Source organism: Pleurodeles waltl, chromosome 9 (genome assembly GCF_031143425.1).
Source record: "Pleurodeles waltl isolate 20211129_DDA chromosome 9, aPleWal1.hap1.20221129, whole genome shotgun sequence".
NCBI lineage: Eukaryota > Metazoa > Chordata > Amphibia > Caudata > Salamandridae > Pleurodeles > Pleurodeles waltl.
The window spans coordinates 570,284,367-570,301,697 of NC_090448.1; the positions used below are offsets into that span (position 1 = coordinate 570,284,367).

Here is a 17,331-nt window from a genome sequence, read left to right on the forward strand (position 1 = left end):
GGTGAAACACGATAGTTACAGTATTGCCATCAAGTGTAAAATTCCAATGGGGCTATTAACTCCTGCTACTGGCCCCATCAGTATTATCAGGGCAGTCGTAAAGATGGTCATTATTAGAATAAGTGTGAGCAATCAACATTGTGGAGAAAAGATGGATTAAAATGAGCAGAGCCGCTGACTGGTCACAAGATAAGATACGTAAGAAAAAACAAGCTAGTAATGCATTTTTTGCCTCATTTTTTGCCTCATTTCTATGGTTTTCCTAGTGAAAACACATGTTGTCATTTAGAGTTTGGCGAATAGAGTTAACCTCCATAAATTGCTAGTTCACCCGCCCCATTAAACCTAAGGTTTTCCCTGACTCTTTAGGAGTGGGGAAACCACCGGATTGGTGCTGATGAAGCCTTAGCTGGTTCTGCTGGAGCAAACCCTTGACCTGGTGGGCTGTAAGTCACTGGGCTGCAATGTCACAGTGATCGTCACCCCACCCTATTTAATTAGATTTTCCTGTTTGGGGCCAGTAGTTGTGGGCAATGAAATCAAACAATGTTCCTGACATATAGTGTTACTGATAGTTTGTTTTTCAAAAACAAACTCTCACAGACAACTTGCTGGGCTGGCACCATTTTAGGTTGACAGATGACCCCAGGTAGGTGGGGCTATCTAAGCTTACAGTTCCTCCTCTAATAGAAGTGAATCAATGGTACCCAGAAATTGCCTCTTTCGAGGTGTAATTGCTTCTAGTGGAATAGATCCCCTTGAGATGCTTTACCTTAAGGAGCATGCATGTTTATGTTAAAACAGGAGAATATGATATAATGATTTTTAATCTCTTCTACTCACTCCTTCTTTTGGGAGCTGACCCCATGAGAGACCCCTGTCTTATGTTCTCCCACATAGGTAATCCTCTGAACTTTATTTTCATGAGGAAGACAACTGCAAATTCAATTTTTTCTGAGAACACCATTGAACCATTCAACCTCCCTCTGTGAGGCTCCGCTGGCCCTGTGCAATATCCATCCAAATATGCTTGATTGGGCTGCCATCAAGGGGACATACAGATGGAAACCGTATGCTGGAACTCCAAAGTAATTCTGGTGGCCATTCGCGGCATTAGAAAAGACTCAACCAGAGCTGATGCATGTGCCCCTATGCGGCATTACCCAGGTGCCCCAGATGGAACTGTGGCCTCCTCTTTTCGCCACTCATGATCGCTGGCCAGTGGGCCTGGGAAGTTGAGGTGAAAAGACCTTTAGCCACTGCTGCGGCAACCATGCTGGATGGCTGCTGGAGGCATGGGTGCTTCTTCCTGACGTGAATCAGCTGCCCTGTGTGGGACTATCCCGGAGCCCCAGGTGAAACTCGCAGCATACACTTTTTGCCGTTCCCGATTGGTGGCCGTCTCTGTGGCTTTGAGGCAGCACCTATGCTGCTGCTGAGGGCACCTGCCTGGGATGGCTCCGAAGGATTGAGTGGAGCTGGCTCCCTGGTGGTGACCACAGTGGGATTGCGGTTGCTCCCCTGGGACCGTGCGGCCTGGGCTGAGGATTTGTGAGCCTTCTGCCCTCTGCCCTGCCTGTGTCCGCCTCATGCTGGCTGTCATCAAGATCCTGGTGCAGACCCTGCTGATGCCTTGTTGCAATAATTGGTTGCTCTGCACTGGTGAGCCCCTGCACTGATATCTGCCTTCCTTCCTGCTCGTGCCCCCCAAAGAACCAGGGTGAGGTGGGGGCCTGTTCTTATCTGTCAAGAGCTGTCCACCCTATTCAATCTACAGGGCACTTGTAGACTTGCTTCCTGGTGTTGGCCGCAATGGGTAAAATGGACAGGCACCAAACAATGTTGGTGATTGACAGAAAAAGCTATAATGTTAAAATTGCAATGCTCACTACCAAGCAGCACCAGATGAACAACTTCCTTGGTAAAAATGGTGACATGCTGTCCCATCTGGAATAGCGAGTGTCTTATTTGGAGGATGTGTATGTGGCGAATACTGAATGGCTCCAGCTCGAAAAGGTTCTCTCTCATAAAAGCTAAGAATGAGGACCTAGAGGCATGCTCAAGGAGAAACAACATCTGCTGTCAAAATCTCACTGCTCGCCTTGTTAGGAAACCACCTAACCTCCTTTTCTTGGTGGAACATGCAGACCATGTCCTGGGACACGGCCTCAACCCATTACTGCTCACCTCTTACACTACAGAGGCCGCAGTATGATACTCTGTCAGGCTGAGAGAAAGGAGAGACGCTATTGTGGTGCTTTGCTGGACTAGCGCCAAAAATGTTAACACTAGTCCAGCAAAGCTCGGTGAGGCCCATAGGAAATAGCCTAGAGTCACCTTAACGCCTGCTCAGGGCAGGCATGAAAAAATTATGTTAGAATGGCACAGTAAAATCTTGGAAATTTACTGCGACATTTTTTGGGCCTCCCTGTGGGTAAACACCCCCCCTTGCATACATTATACCTGGTAGAAGTATAAAGTGGTGCATCTAAATCAAACAAGACCAAAATGACAAAAATCCAGCATACTCAAGTCAAATTATGAATTTTTAAATTAAAAAGAGTCTTACTCAATAGAAAACAAGGGAAACATAGTTTTTACACAAAGTACCTGGTTTCCATCAAACATAAAGCCACATGGGCGAGGGTGCATCAGAAAAAACAGCAAGTGAGGCCATGCATCGTTTCTTCTCCGGTCAGGTAGGCAATGTGTCATTTTTCTCTCCCGCAAGAGATTGATGCATTGATTTCCAGACAGGGAACCTCAAATCCATGCAGGTTCACGATTATTTTAACGCCCAGCCAAGATGCATGAGAAATCTGGCCGCACGGTGTTGGAAAACTGCGCTGTGTGGGGTTTGTGTTGTTTTCAACAGCGGCAAGCGGGTGTTGTGTCGTTTCTCCAGCCTCGATGCAGGTGTTGTGTCCATTTCAGCTGCGAAGCGAGTAGCGTTTTGTTTTTACAGCCGCGTTGCAGGTGGTGCATCACAATTTTCCCCACACGGCTTCCTGTCTGTGGATTTCAGTCCTTGTTCTACCAGCTTCACCTTTCAAGGGCCCAAGGACTGGATAGTGCACCACTTCGCAAGGCAGGAGTCTCAGCAGATAGTCCAGGTGCTTGCAGAGGAAGTTTTTGATGGCCCTAAGACTTAAAAACAGGAGGCAAGCTCAATCCAAGCCCTTGGAGATGCTTCACAAGCGGGAATATACCACAAAGTCCAGTCTTTGTCCTCCGTCAGGCAAACCCAGAAAAGCACAGGCAAAGGGCCAGTACTCCTCCTCCAGCTCTTCAGCTCTTCTCCTTGGCAGAGATTCTTCTTGGTTCCAGAAGTAATCTGAAAATCTGGGTTTTTTGGCCCAGTACTTATACTCCTTTCTGCCTCTGAAGCAGGCAAACATCAAAGGAAAGTTTCTGTTGTTCACAGGATGCTGCCTTGCCCCGGCCTGGCCCCAGACAAACACCAGTGGGTTGGAGAGTGCATTGTGTGAGGGCAGGCACAGCTCATTCAGGTATAAGTGACCACTCTTCCCTCCACTCTAGCTCAGATGGCCCATCAGGTTATGCAGGCTACAACTCAGCACCCTTTGTGTCACTGTCTAGAGGGAATTCACAAACAGCCCAGCTGTCAGTCTGTCCCAGACAGGGAATACACAAGCAGGCAGAGTCACAGAATAGTTTAAGCAAGGAAAGGCCCACTTTCTGAAGTGACATTTTTAATCTGACAAATTAAAAAAAACAACTTTGCCAAAATATGTATTTTTAAATTGTGAGTTCAGAGACACCAAACTCCAAATTTCTATTTGCTCTCAAAGGGAAACTGTACTTAAAATATATTTAAAGGCATCCCCTATGTTAACCTATGGGAGAGATAGGCCTTTCAACAGTGAAAAATGAATTTGCCAGTATTTGACTGTTAGGACATGTAAAACACATCAGTACAGGTCCCACCTTTACCATACACAGCACCCTGTCCATGGGGCTAATTAGGGCCTACCTTAGGGGTGCCTTACATGTATAACAAGCATTTACAATGCAACGGGTCTCGCGTTTGCTCATGTTAGAGCTGATCGCGTTGTAAACTCCTAACCCGACTTTTCACCTATCGGGCAAAAGTGCATTTGTGTACACAACCCGAAAAAGTGAAATTAACTATGTAAAGCGCTCGACTTCTGCCAAGCGAGATCGCGCTCGTAAATTAGAGAAAAAGAAGTGCACGAGCCCGATGGAAAACAGCAAGCCTCGCATGTTTTCTGTATTTGGTCGCTGCGCTCGAGGAGGGCTAGCCACCGGGAAAGGCATGACGTGTACTTGCCTTTGACTAATGAAAGCAAGCAGATTTTATTAGGGAAGCCCACGAACCAATAAAAAACACTGACGTGAAGTTGACATGGCTCCGAGCCCTTTTCTAAATACAAAAGCATCTCGCTGCGATACGCATGCGCGAGCGCATGCAACACAGGCTCCACCCTAAAAAGGGAATGTTTGGGCCTGGCAAGTGGGAACACTTGCCAGGTCAAATTGGCATGTTAAAACTGCACACACAGACAATGCAGTGGCAAGTCTGAGCCATGTTTACAGGGCTACTCATGTGGGTGGCACAACCAGTGCTGCAGGCCCACTAGTAGCATTTGATTCACAGCTCTAGTGCACTTTACTAGGGACTTACTAGTGAATCAAATGTGCCAATCATGGTAAAGCCAATTACACATACATTTTACACAAAGAACACTTGCAATTTAGCACTGGTCAGCAGTGATAAAGTGACCAGAGTACCAAAACAGCAAAAACTGTGTCCAGCACACAGTCAAAACATGGGAAGCAGAGGCAAAAAAAAGGCAAGGGAGACAGCGCCACGGATGCCAGGTCTAACAGCGAGGAACTAGGATTCTTGTATGCAGAGCTATTCAGTGGCAGATGCAAAAAGTACTATGTAGGACATTATTTCCTTTCTCGTGGCCTGCTTAAAGTCATTTTTTGGAAGGGAACGCCTACCTTGCATATAATTAACGCAAGGCTGGTTCCCCCTTCCAAAAAATGGCGCACATGGTGGAACTTTGACGCCCGCTGCGTCGGACGTCAGAGTATAAATATGGGGCAGGGTTTGCGCCGATTGTGCGTCAAAAATTTTGACGCACATTCGGCGCAAACAGAGTATAAATATGCCCCTGGATTGGCTACCCAAAGTTAGGTGGAAATTGCACAGCATTTGTTGAGAATCTCAGCAGGCTGGAAGTCATTGCCACAGGCTGAGTAGTAATTAGGAAGCACAAATGTGTGAACCCAATCAGGATAGTATCTGAACCACATGAAAAGTGAGCAAGTGCAAATTCATGTTATACCCAATGGGGTTCTTTTTTTTCAAGTTTACAAAGGAGGATGTTGGCTTGTTTCAATCTGGCGTAGTTTCTCCACTGCTAAAAAAGTCTTCATTAGACTCTGAGGCCCTTCTTTTCAAAGATTCTATTTTGTCCCGGTTCATTTAACCTGCATATTGAACCCCTTAGTACATTACATTGTAACTCTACCATGTAGCACTGTGACAATGCTGATGATCTACATTTATATGTGAAGGACCTCTCTTTAGATGATGTACCACTCTTTGTTAAGAGACTCAAAAACATCCAGGCCTTGAGGATTGTGAAAACGTAGCCTCTTTCTAGCATGGTTACCCCCATTTTCGGCCTGTTTGTCAGTGTGTTTTGACTGTGTCACTGGGATCCTGCTTGTCAGGATCCGAGTGCTTATGGTTTGTGTCCTACTTGTCAGTATGTTTCACTGTTTTTGTCAGTATGCTTGACTGTGTTACATGCTCTCTCTGGTTCCAACTTTGTCCTTACATACTGATACCCCAGTATTTCACTCCAAATTGGCATACTGGTCATCCCTTATAAGTCCCTAGTATATGGTACCCAGGTACCCAGGGCATTGGGGTTCCAGGAGATCCCTATGGGCTGCAGCATTACTTTTGCCACCCATAGGGAGCCCATGCAAAGGCGCCTACAGGACTGCCATTGCAGCCTGTGTGAAATAGTTCCTTCACTATTTCACAGCCATTTTCACTGCCCCAGGTCACTTATAAGTCACCTATATGTCAGGCCTTCAGACCCTGAAGGCTGGGTGCAAAGTACCTAGCAGAGGCGCCCCCACATAGTCCAGGCCCATTTTTCCTGGACTTTGGACTGCGGGGACGCCATTTTAAGTGTGCACTGGACATAGGGAAATACCTATGTCCAGCTTCACAATGGTAACTCCGAATATGTTCATGTAAGGTGTCTAACAACTGGGAATTGTACCCCAAATCTGATTCCAGTATTGGTTGCACAATCTCATGCACTCTGGGGGCTCCACAGTAGACCCCCAGTACTGTCATACCAGCCTTCTGAGGTTTTCCAGGCCGCCCCAGCTGCTGCAACCTCACAGACAGGCTTCTGCCCTCATGGGGCTTGAGCAGCTCAATCCCAGGAAGGCAGAACAAAGCATTTCCTTTGGGAGAGTGGTGTTATACCCTCTTCCTTTGAAAATATGTGTTACAGGCATGGGAGGGCTAGCCTCCCAGAGCCTCTGGAAGTGATTTCAAGGGCACACATGGTGCCCTCCTTGCATAATCCAGTCCACACCAGTTCAGTGACCCCCAGTCCCTGCTCCGGCATGAAACTGGACAAAGGAAAGGGAAGTGACCACTCCCCTGTCCATCACCACTGTGGGGGTGGTGCCCAGAGCTCCTCCAGAGTGTCCCTGGCATTTGCCATCTTGGATTCCAAGGTGGTGGGGCACTCTGGGAGCATCTGAGTGGCCAGTGCCAGCAGGTGACATCAGAGACCCCGCCTGATAGGTGCTTACCTGGTTAGGTGACCAATCCCCCTCTCAGGGCTATTTCGAGTCTCACCTCTAGGTGTTTCCTCAGATTCGGATTGCAAGACTCCAGCAGGACCCCTCTGCATCCTTAACTTTATCGTCTACCGCCAGATCAACTGCTGACCGCTCCAGGAACTCGACAACTTGCAACAAAGAAGCAAAGATGAATCCTGCAACTTTGTAACTTCAGCTCCTGCCAGCAACTGCAACAGTTTCCAGGTCATGCATCCTCCGAGAACTGCCTGTCTTCAGCCTGCACCAGAAGAACCAAAGGAATCTCCTGTAGAGTGACAGAGTCACTTCCCTGCTTCAGCAGGCACCTCGCTGCAGCAACGACCGGTCCTGTGGGTACCCTCTCCAGATGACAAGCATGGATCCAACAACACGGTGGTGGACTAAAGTCCCAAGGTCCAGCTGTCCAACTTTGGTGGAGGTAAGAGCTTGCCTCCCCTCGCAGGACAGTAACCCTGTGCACCACATGTATTGCAGTTATCAAGGCTTGTGTGCGACCTTCCATGAAGTTCTTCATGTACAGCATAGCTTAGGCACCCAGCACTCCATCCTGTGATGCACAGCTTCCTGAGTGGTTCTTCGGCGGCGTGGGATTCCTTTGTGTCATGCTGAGTGGGCCTCCATTTGCACCTCCTTTGTCCCCATGCTGTGAAACTCCTGTGCATGCTGTCTGATCTTCTCAGGGTTCTCTGGGTTGCTGGGAGTCTCTGCTGTCACCCCATCCTAGGTAGAGGACACCACGTCCTTCCTGGCTCCGGGCAGTGCCATTTTCTGCCAACAGAGAGCTTTGAGAGTGCCAAGGCTTGTTGGCGGAATCCAGCAACACAAACCAGACTGCAATCTTCCCTCCGGGGTGGGGCATCTTCTGCACCAACCAGGAACACGCATCTGTCTTCTTTGGTACATTACTGACTTTGTCTTCTCACCGGTGGTCTTTCATTTGCAACTTCATCTGGTTTAGAAGGGGCTCCTGTTCTTCCTGGACTCTTCAGTGCTTCTTGGACTTGGTCCCCTTCTTCGACAGGTCTTCAGGTCCCGGAATCCATCGCTGGTGTCTTACAGTCTCTTTGGGTTCTTGCAATATCTTCTATCACGACTTCTTGTGTGTTTCACAAAACTTACTGTGATTTATTCCTGTTTTCCTGGGCTCTGGGGCGGGGATCTATTACTTACCTTTGGTGTTTTATTACACTCCCAGCGCCCCGCTACACACTACTCTTGCCTAGGTGGGAAACTGACTTTCGCATTCCACTTTTTTAGTATATGGTTTGTGTTCCCCCTAGGCCCATTGTAACCTATTGTGATTTTCACTACTTGCACTGTTTTCTGACTGTATATTTACCAGTTTTTGGTTACTGATGTATATATTGTGGATAATACTTGCATCCTAAGGAAGTATAGTCTCTAAGGTATTTTTGGCATTCTGTCACTAAAATAAAGTACCTTTAGTTTTGTAACACTGAGGCCCATATTTATACTTTTTTTAGCGCCACATTTGCATAATTTTTTGACGCAAAAGCGGCACAAACTTGCAAAATACAATTGTATTTTGTAAGTTTGCGCCATTTTTGCATCAAAAAGCTGCGCAAATGTGGCGCTAAAAAAGTATAAATATGGGCCTGAGTATTTTCTTTCATGTGTGTGACCACTGTGTGACTACAGTGGTATTGCAAGAACTTTGTTCAGCCTTCGCTGCTCTGCCTACAGCTACCTCTAGACAGCCTGGCTTCTAGACACTGACTACATTTCACTAATGAGAGATAACTGGACCTGGTATATGGTATAAGTACCTTTGGTACCCACTACAAACCAGGCCAGCCTCCTACAATGATCCTCCATCATCTAAATTTCCCTCCTCACGTCTCCTTCCTACACCAACAGTCTAGCTCAGTCTTGGCATGATTCCCTCTGCACACTCAGTGCCAAACCAACTATGCTTTAAATTCCTTGGATTTCCCTGCAACAGGCGACTTAAACTTCAATATTACATACACAACATGACAAAAAAACTAAAAAATCAACCACGGTCCCTGAAATGAATAAAATCTTATATTTCAGAAAGTGAACTCAGAATAGTGACAACATCAGAGACCCTGTCCAGTCGGAAATATAGAAACTCTGCACTCAATGGAATACCCACAAATTCTTACTCCCCTTCTGAAAGCTGTACCAAGCATTGCAGTTGAACTTGCCTTTGGGAACAATATTTTGTCCATAACACACCCATACACATTTTTTTGCTTCTTCAAAACATCCTGCCACTTCCAAAAAATCTTACATTCTTCCTCTCCACACCATCTGGTGTGGAAATTCAAAATCTTTGGAACACTCTCCAACACTCTTATAGCACCTGTATTAAACAAATAAAATGTATTTGAATCAAAATATTTCCAGCTGTGTATTCAAATGTACTAACCCCTTCCTTTTGTCTTCTACTCCTTTCCTTTGAAGTTAATCTAAATTTTTATAAAGCTATATTTATCTTGCCTCTCCCAGTTCACCTGATGTATTTCTCTTCTCTTTAATCTGCTCTGAATACTACAAAAACAATTCTTCACATACTTCATGAACTATTTATGGAAAGTTTCAGTTCATTCTCTGCATTGTCTAAAGTTCTAAATGTTTACATCTTAGGAATATTGTTATTTGTTGTTAATTTACTCTGTATTTGTATTTTGATGTTAATGCTTGTGTATTGTCATGCTTGCTATGTGAAGCACCTGATCCCCACAGAACTTGTAAGTGCTATACAAATCCACAAAATTAAATACCTAAAGTCTAAAGTTTGTACAAGAAAATACACTAAACTTTCAGCATGATGCTCTTGAATCTAAATCTGATTGGAAACCCCCAAATTTAGTTGATTAGGTCACCGACCAATAACACACCCAAATGCCACTGTGAGCCATGAAAATGTGCCCCCACTGAGACAGACTTGAAGCTTAGTGCTCCACCAGTTGAAGGTCTGCACAAAAGACATCTGGAAAATCATAGAAGGACTCAGGAAAACACTTATGTTTCTGCCTTCTGAGGAAGAGTAGGTAGCTTTTCATGTTTCTTTAAATACTTCTTGAAACCTTGATCAGAGCCTTTTCAAGGCGTAGGCTAAGTTGGCTATTTCCAGACCACCCTTCTCTCCACCTCACCAATCACTAAATATGGGCCATTCACTCTACTACTTTCCTAGCTATGCCTTTTTCTGATGACGTCTGTCACCTCTTTTTGAACCCTCCAACTCTCTATCACAACCTCACATATCATTCTGTCCCCTGTCTCTCTCCTTACATCTTTTTTATCTCACCCTCTCTATTTCTCCCTCTGCCTATCTTTACATATATATGTACCTGCCTCAATGTCTATCTCTGCTGTCTCTATCTCCACACTTACTACCTCACCACTTTCAATACACTTTATTCTTTTCCATCTAACTGCCCCTCATGACATCATCACTTTCTATGTCTATCTTTATATCATATTGCTGTGAATCACATTTTCTATTTCAACTCAACTTTCTACTTTGCTCTTCTCTCTTTATATAGCTGCCCATCTTCCCTCCTACCCTACCTCTTTTTCTACATCACCCACTCTGTCCACTTCATTCTCTCTATGCCATTGTATTGTCTTCACCTCTCTTTCTCTGCCTCACATCTGTCTCTTTAATTAACTTTTTTCGATCGCCATCTCATTTCTCTTACTACCCTCCACCCGCCTCTTTTTACTGCCTATTTTTTCTCCTCATTCTCTGTCTTTTTATGTGTTTCTTATCATTTTACCGCTCTCTCCACCTCACCATTATAGTACATTGCATCTCCCTTGCTTATCTCACTATTTCACCTTTATACCTCAACTGAAGCGCGGTAATATTAACTAAAACACAATCAATCATTCAGAAAATTTATAAAGCGCACTACTCACCCGCTAGGGTCTCAAGGCGCTGGGGGGGGTTGAGGGGGGGAGAAGTTACTGTTCGAACAGCCATGTCTTCAGTTTTTTTCTGAAGCGTAGAAGATCCTGGGTCTTGCGGAGGTCGGTGGGGAGGGAGTTCCAGGCTTTGGGGGCGAGGTCGGAGAAGGTTCTGCCTACTGTGGTGGTGTGTTTGATGCGGGGGACTGTGACGAGTGCGATGTCAGCAGATCGGAGGTGGCAGATGGGAGTGTGGAAGTTCACTCTTTCGTTGAGGTAGGTTGGGCCGGTGTTGTGAAGGGATTTATGTGCGTGGATGAGGATTTTCAAGGTGATCCTCTTGTCGATGGGGAGCCAGTGAAGGGATCTGAGGTGTGGTGAGATGTGTTCCTGGCGAGGGAGATCTAGGATGAGGCGTGCGGCTGTGTTCTGGATTCTCTGGAGTTTGAGTTTGAGTTTGAGTGTGATGCCGGCGTAGAGGGCGTTACCGTAGTCTAGCCTGCTGCTGATGAGTGCGTGGGTAAAGGTATTTCTGGTCTCTAGGAGAATCCATTTGAAGGTTTTTCTCAGCTTCCGGAGGGTGTTGAAACAGGTGGAGGTGACGGCGTTAATCTGCTGGGTCATGGAGAGGGAGGGGTCAAGGATGATGCTGAGGTTGCATGCATGGTTAGCAGGGGTGGGCGCGGGGCCTAGGACGGTGGGCCACCAGAATTAATCTCATATGGTTTTGTTGGGTCCAAAAATGATTATTTCGGTTTTGTTGGAGTTGAGCTTGAGGTGGTTGGCTGTCATCCAGGTGGCGGTGTCGAGGAGTGCGGCATGGGGGTTGGTTTGGGCGGTGGTGGGGTTGCGGGTGAGGAAGATGATGAGGTGAGTGTTGTCTGCGTAGGAGAGGGTGGTGATTCTGTACGGTCGGAGGATGTTGGTGAGCGGGGTCATTTAAATGTTGAAGAGGGTGGGGCTGAAGGAGGAGCCCCGGGGGAACCCGCAGATGATTTTGATGGTGGTGGATTGGAAAGGAGGGAGGCAGACTTTTTGGGTTCTATTGGTGAGGAAGCAGGTGAGCCAGTCTAGGGCTTTGTGTCGAATCCCTCATTGTGGAGCCGTGTGCGGAGAGTGTGTCGGCAGACTGTGTCAAAGGCAGCGGAGATGTCTAGGAGGATGAGTGCGATGGTCTCACCCTTGTCAACTCTGGTGCTGATGTCGTCAGTGCATGCGATGAGGGCGGTTTCCGTGCTGTGGTTCTTGTGGAAACCGGACTGGGAGGGGTCGAGTGTGTTGTTTTCCTCCAGGAAGTGGGATAGGCGTGTGTTTACTAGTTTTTCAGTGACTTTGGCAGGGAAAGGAAGGAGAGAGATGGGGCGGTAGTTGGGGAGGTGGTATGGGTCAGCTTTGGGCATTTTTAGGAGTGCAGTGATTTCTGTGTGTTTCCAGGGGAGGCTGGGAAGGTGGCGGTGTCGAAAGAGGTGTTGATTATGTCACGAAGCTTGGGGGCGATGGTGGGGCTGGCTTTGTTGTATATGCGGTGGGGGCAGGGGTCAGAGGGGGGTCCGGAGTGAATGGAGTTCATAGCTGTTTCGGTTTCTTCAATGGTGGTTGGGGCCCAGGTGGTGAGTAGGTTGGGGGGGTGACGGGGGTCTGTGTTGGATGGGTGGGGGGTGTGTGTGTTGTGTAACTATTGTGTATGTCTAGGATCATGCTGTGGAAGTGGTTTGAGAGGGAGTCGTTGCGTGTGTGTGGGGTCTATGTTGCTGGCTTTAGGTTTGGAGAGCTCTTTGATGATGGTAAAGAGTTCTTTGCTGTTATGGGAGTTGCTACCAATGCGTTCCTTGTAGTATGCTCTTTTGGTGGTGCGTATGAGCTGGTGGTGAGAGCGCATGGTGGTTTTGAGGGTGGAGAAGTTAGTGATTGAGTGTTCCTGTCACCAGGCTTTCTTGGCTTTGCGGCATTTGCGTTTGGAGTAGTGGAGTTTGGTGGTGAACCATGGGGCATTCTTGATGTTGCAGGTGGTGATATTTTTTCTGAGGGGGGCGAGTGTGTCTGCGCAGGTAGTTATCCAATTTGTGAGATTGTGGGCAGCAGTGTTGGGGTCGTTGGCATGGGCGGGGGTGTTCTGTGCCAGATGAGAGTTTAGGTGTTCAGTGGGGATCTTGTCCCACAAGCTGTAAGGCATCGAGTGTTGTTGGTGGTGTGAAGGGGATTTGGCGAAGGAGAAGTGGGAGCAGTGGTGGTCGGTCCAGTGGAGTTCAGTGGTATCGGTGTAGGTTTTGTGCTGGCTTGAGGTGAAGATTGCCTCTTGCGTCAATCAAATCAAGCATTATTACCCTTTTACTAAAATGTTCTAACACTTCTCTCTCTGATGATTTCTGAATTATCACCAAACTACACTTCACTAGACTACAACACTTCATCAATTAATTTCACTTTCTTCAATGTTGTCTTCTACAAGGTTTCTATTTCATCATAAACCATGGCTTTGCAGTCATCAAGTTCAATTTCTTCTCTCTTTCTTTCTCTAATAGTCTTCTTTTCACAAACACATTTTAGACTTCCCCCTAAAACAAATGCATTCTGAAAATGATAACAATAGATCTAGATTGAAAATACTAAATGATAACATTATTAATGATGTTAGTATTTTTTTAGAAAGCCACCATCAACATCATCAAACCATTTATAAATTGTCCATATTCCATTTTCCAATCTTACTAAATCATAAATCAACTGTTTCCCAGACACTGGTGTCTCGACACGCAATATTAGTTATATTATTAATATATTTATTCATTTTTGTATTGCTATCATGCACAAACATACCTCACTGCTGGCCCTTAATTTTACTTACCCAGTTACCTGGAATACTCAAATAACTATTTTCACCACAGATGTTGTAAATATCTATAAATATGGGATCATTATCCAACATTAAATCTCTATCAACTATATAATTATACTTACACTCACTCATTCCAACCATAACTGAAACATATTTTCTGTCATCCTTCACATAGAATGCACCTGTGCATTTCTAAAATTTGCCTAAGCTTCCTGTTTTAGCCGTATCTCCATTAGTTCAGCAGTATTCATACCAAATGCTAAGGTTTTTTTTTATTCTCATGTCTGGAGAATTACATGGGCTCCCAAGTGCCTCTATTAAAATGCACTGTTCAATTGTTCATCAGTGACAAGTGAAATCCCCTCCTCTACTTAATGAGTAAGCATGCATTGAGAAGCACGGCCATACACTGCAATCAATTTTACAGCAATCTGCATTGGCTATGCACTTTAAATTAATCCACTTTCTTTTGCTGTAAAATCCCAAATCACTTTCTTCACAGTATGTTTGAATCAGGAGGTAGGTATTCTAAAGATAGCACTGAGAACATTTCAACCTTTGTCTCTAGTGGTTTTATTTTGAAATCTAAGTCTTCATCATGCCTTTGAATACAAACACCATATAGTGTGCAGTAACTCTTACAGTTCAGGTTACGAAAGAGATTGTGACCAAACAAATTACCCGAACTTGCCTCACTGATTATAACTTAGGGCCAGATGCAGGAAACACTTTGCGACTCGCAAACGGCAAAATTTGCCGTTTGCGACTCGCAAATGCGTGTTTCCTATGCAGAAATGCATTTTGCGAGTCAGGACCGACTCGCAAAATGCATTTCCGAATCGCAAATAGGAAGGGGTGTTCCCTTCCTATTTGCAATTTGCAGTGGTATGCAATACCATTTGCGACCGCATATGCGGTCGCAAATGGTGTCGCAGTTACCATCCACTTGAAGTGGATGGTAACCCACTCGCAAATTGGAAGGGGTCCCCATGGGACCCCTTCCCCTTTGTGAATGGACCACAAATTATTTTTTCAGGGCAGGTCCAAGGGACCACTACCTGCCCTGAAAAAATACCGAAACTAAAGGTTTCGGATTTTTTTTTAAATGCAGCTAGTTTTCCTTTAAGGAAAACGGGCTACACTTAAAAAAAAAACCTGCTTTATTTAAAAGCAGTCACAAACATGGAGGTCTGCTGACTACAGCAGGCCTCCATGTTTGCGAGTGCCCATAGTCGCTATGGGGCCGCAATTTGCGACCCACCTCATTAATATTAATGAGTTGGGTCTTTGCAACCCCATAGCGACTCGCAGACGGTGTCTGAGACACCGTTCTGCATACCAATTTGCGAGTTGCAAATTGCGAGTCGGAAGGACTCGCAATTTGCAACTCGCAAATTGGATTTTTGCTACATCTGGCCCTTAATGATTATCCTGTTTATCTGAAATGTGTGCAACTTCAATGTCTTATCCTGATACTGGTAGCGTACTAACATCCATCAGCCGAATCATAGAGCGGTGGCACCTATATCGATTCAAAATTATGCAGGATGGCCATTCACTTCTCCTCCACAAAAGAGCCATCCAGGTCTCAGTCTGGGACTGCACCAAGTATGCAATCCTCCTCCACTGTCAGCAACCGTCATTGTACTTGACTCAGTCCTGTGGGTACTCCAAGTGTAGCTGCAAATTGTGGAAAAGTATCCTTAATCAATGAATCTTTTGTTGAAATCTGAAATTTAGCTCAAATCCCTGCATGTTATTTTTCATGGACTGTTTCAAGACTCCGGCCAAAGGCAGATTCCGGGGTTGGTAAGGCTAGGACCACTGACTGTGTCAGCCAATTCAATGCCATTTGATTTGTATTCTGCTGCATTTGGGGAACCATTGCAACTCATTTTGAAATCTATGTGGGTCAAAGCTGCTTTCCCATTTCCAGTGCCCATTATCCCTTGGCTGTGACACCGATTATTTTTCATTTGTGCATTGTTAATATCATTGATCAAATTAGCATTGTTACTAAATCTTATATCTCTATCCTGAGGACCACCATTTCCACCTTGCACACACTACAGACCATTGTCTTGTACATTAACACCTTGCATACCAACATCGGCACCAATACCAGGTGACTCAAAAGCACATTTACCCCCTTCTAAAAATACTATGGGGCTTACCAGCTCCTTGCGCAGCTGATGTGTCACTTTTTCCCATATAAAAAGTGATACACCAGTGGCGCAAGGTGATTGTAAATAAGCCCCTTTGTTTGGGCCACTAGCAACTACTTCTTCATCATTTTCTTTTTAGCATAGCAACAGTCTCTATAATACTTTATGTGGACAAGATGTTGTCTAACAATTTCAGTTGCCAACACACCATGCTTTGCTGAATATGAGCACTAATCTCTTGATGCTGTCTAAATAAAATGCAGGGACAAATCCCAAAACACCTGCTTTTGCGTGGTCATCAACTCCACTACACTTTCTATAAATCTACATCAATCTCTCATAATATGCATGCACTGACTTATCTGGATTTTACACCCATCACATTTTTGACCAATTGAGTTGCTTGGGGGGAAAGTCTTTGTTTTCAAATGCTCGCTTACCTGATTATATTGCTTTGTAAACATTATCTAAATAATATAGATATTGAAGAAACTGAGAATAATTGATGAAGTGTCATGAGGGCCTGCACTCTGTGGTTCTTCTTCTGGCCACTGTACTAAAGTCAAACACCCAGCTCACATATCTCAAGGCACAACAATTGAAAATAGAGTATCCATATCTGCCCAATGTACCCTTGAAATAGTAACAGTTCTTCCCACTTCTGTATACCACTTCTATGGCTCTTATCTGAGATTCAGAAAATTATTTGTTAATGTGTAAGGATCACTTCTTGGCATATGCTCCTCCCTGTACTTTTCTCAATGGAACCCTTTTTTCAACTAACACTTCACATTCAGAATAACTCATAGTCACATTTTTCTTCATTTTACTCTTTTTCAATTCAGGTTTCTGATGATCGTTTTACACTCTTCTCTGTATTTTACTACACCTTCACATTCTTTAAGTTAATCTTGTCTAGTAACTCTCAAGATTTTCTCACAAGGTTTTAAGATCTTGAGATCTTGTTTTTTTCAATTCACTATCTACAGATTTTATTCTAAGTTTTTCTCAGATTCTCTTTAGGATTCAATCCACAATAATTATTTAACCAATTGCTTAAGCTCCTCAAATGCATTCCATACACATTTTCCCACTTCTGCACCCATTATTTATTATATGTCAACATTTTGTCACTATAAATTCCCATTTTTACAATTGTTTCTAAATCCCCATTTATTCTGAAGGTAATAATACCCACCACTTTTATCTTATTTTGAGTACACCTCATCTCTTCAAAGACTCCACCCTCCTGGGCCTATCCCTTTGACTTGCATTTATAAATGACCTGCATTATTGAGAGGTGGTTTCATCTCAGTCAGTGATCTGTCCATAAACTTATCTTTTCCCTCAGTGTCATCCTCATTCTTTTTCTCATTTTTGTTTTTGCCATCTTTAGTTTTCCGTTTGCCTTTTCATCTATATTTGCAGGAAAAGCACCCAAACTTCCTGGTGTCATGCTTTCTTACATAAACACAACCTCACATACAACCAATTAATGACAGCCTTACCAATTTGTCCTTTTAACAATCTCTTATGTGATTTCCCATTTGTTATGTAATC

General features: G+C 44.7%; 1 protein-coding gene across 1 annotated transcript in view; it reads right to left on the reverse strand.

Annotated features, from left to right (window-relative positions):
* The window catches only part of LOC138259672 (cytochrome P450 2F3-like), a 159,728-nt gene that overhangs the window by 12,353 nt on the left and 130,044 nt on the right, over positions 1–17,331 (reverse strand). The window lies entirely within an intron of this gene.